The sequence below is a fragment of the Penaeus chinensis genome, chromosome 4 (genome assembly GCF_019202785.1).
Source record: "Penaeus chinensis breed Huanghai No. 1 chromosome 4, ASM1920278v2, whole genome shotgun sequence".
NCBI classification, from domain to species: Eukaryota; Metazoa; Arthropoda; class Malacostraca; order Decapoda; family Penaeidae; genus Penaeus; species Penaeus chinensis.
The window spans coordinates 31,760,770-31,763,269 of record NC_061822.1 but is presented as its reverse complement, the minus strand read 5'-3'; the positions used below and the strand labels follow the sequence as shown (position 1 = coordinate 31,763,269).

The 2,500-nt window shown below is 30.0% G+C and overlaps 1 protein-coding gene across 1 annotated transcript in view; it reads right to left on the bottom strand.

Annotated features, from left to right (window-relative positions):
* Positions 1 to 2,500, bottom strand: part of LOC125024973 — a 60,393-nt gene that overhangs the window by 57,260 nt on the left and 633 nt on the right. The gene's annotated exons all lie outside the window — the stretch shown is intronic.

Here is a 2,500-nt window from a genome sequence, read left to right as displayed (position 1 = left end):
AGACCGAATATATAATATACTTGATAAAGTAAATACAAACTCAAAAGGACAAATGCCTACATACTTAGATATATAAATACTTACACACACATTTATAAAGATACATATTTACATAATGGTGCACTTCCCTCAAAAGGTAGACACAAAGAACAAGAATCCACTTCTTTCAGTGTTTACACTTGAAATCAAAAAGATCTCGGCAATACTTGTCGTTTCTGTATAGGCAATACACACATATAAATAAATAAATAGATGAATAAATATATATTCATCCATCCATGTATATATACACATATACATATACCTATATATATATATACACACACACACACCTATATATATATATATATATATATATATATATATATATATATATATATATATATATAGGTATATATATGCACACACAGACACACACACACACATATATGTATGTGTATATATATATATATATATATATATATATATATGAATATAAAAATATATGTATTGACAATATATATACATATATATACACACACACACACATACATACATATATATGTATATATATGTATATATGTATACACACACACATAATATATATATATATATATATATATATATATATATATATATATACTGTATCTGTCTTTCTCTACACATAATGAAAGAGAAAGATGGCTATAGAAGCGCAGTGAATATACATAATCCTTATCCTTTCATATTTCTGCTATCTCTCTTTCCCTCACTGCAGTTATTATTAATACAAGCGTCATTACAATTATCATTAGTCACTATTATAATTGTCATAATCATTACCACTGTCATTATAATTAGCATTATCAATTTCGTTATTGGCATTATCGTCGACTGCTTTATCATAACCATTCTTGTAAATTTCCTTATCATTATGAATATCCTTGTTATCATTTTTATCGATGTTATTATTCCTTATATTACTGGAAGTATTATTATCAATACCATTATAGATATCATTACTGTTATCATTATCGTCATTGTCATTACCATTATTAACAAGGGTGTCATTAGTCATTATTAATACAATTTGTAATGTCTTGTTTTATTAATCGTTTTACTACAAGAAAATAATATGCAATTTGCCACTTTACCACTTACAGTATACCCAACAAATTTATGTGGGTCATCTTTCATATAAAATAAAAGCGATATATATATATAAAAAAAAAATCCCTTTTCGATAATTACGTGCTCAACAAGGCCATACTATCTGATACAAAACCATGTCTTACTATCTTCATCTTCTTTCCATCAGCATTCTTTAAGCAGGTGATGGACACTGTGGAATTCCTATCCCTTTGGGCTATGACTGAAGCAACACACTAAGGTGAACAATGTTAAAGGTTTTACTCGTGTGTGCATAGTTTATTAAGGGGAAGGTACAAGGAAACCCCTTTCAACAGCTAATAATAGTTCCTTTAGCATGGGAAATTATGTGTATATGTACAGGTGAATGCAATATTTGACATTTGAGTTCATTACAGAAAGGAAATTATGAATATTATATATGGATTATAAACAGCTGGAGAGAGAGAAAGAAAAAAACGAAAAGAAAGAAAAAAAAAAGAATTAAATTTGGATTTTTTTTTTTTTTTTTTTTTTTTTTTTTTTTTTTTTTTTTTTAGCCGGCTTGAAACTACATCAAAAATCATCTTTTTAATGATCTTTCACGTTCTCTTTCCATCTCGTTTTTTCGCCCCCAAAGCCTCTTAAAAAGCACGAAGTGGTTCCGAGCTTATTCGCGCAGCATTGCCGTCAGAGATAATCCACACCGTTCTTTTAACTTTTTTTTTTCTCCCCGCTTTTACCCGGTGAGAAGTGTAAGAAGAAGAAATGCAACGAAGTCTGTCTGAACTGACTTCATTCTGTTTTTTCTTGTGGCTAAATGTATATCTGGATGTAATAGAATCAATTAGTGTACTTTTTTTTTTTTAGCACTGTATACAATACATTAAATTTGCATATGCATACACTTAAGCATATATATATGCATATATATATATATTTACACACACGCACACACACACACACACACGCATATATATATATATATATATATATATATTACACACCCACCCACAAACACACACACAGACACGTGTGAAAGATATTCATATCCATGTGTGTGTGTGTGTGTGTGTGTGTGTGTGTGTGTGTGTGTGTGTGTGTGTGTGTGTGTGTGTGCGTGCGCGCGTGTGGATGAATCAGTCCGTCTGCACTATATTTCCTTAATAAATTACTTACTCTTTCAGAAAACGAATCTCCAAGTCAGAGTATCAAATGATTTTAGATTCACGAACTATAACTCTTAGTAACTTCCACCTGCAATAAAACATCACCGCCCTCAACTGCAAACAGTCGGGCAATTGATCCTGTCAAATCTTTCATGTTTGCAAAACAAACTATAAAACACGCAACTGGTCTCTGTACATATCTGCAACGGTATTTGTTGTTGCTGTCAGTAAAGTTAGTAATATAT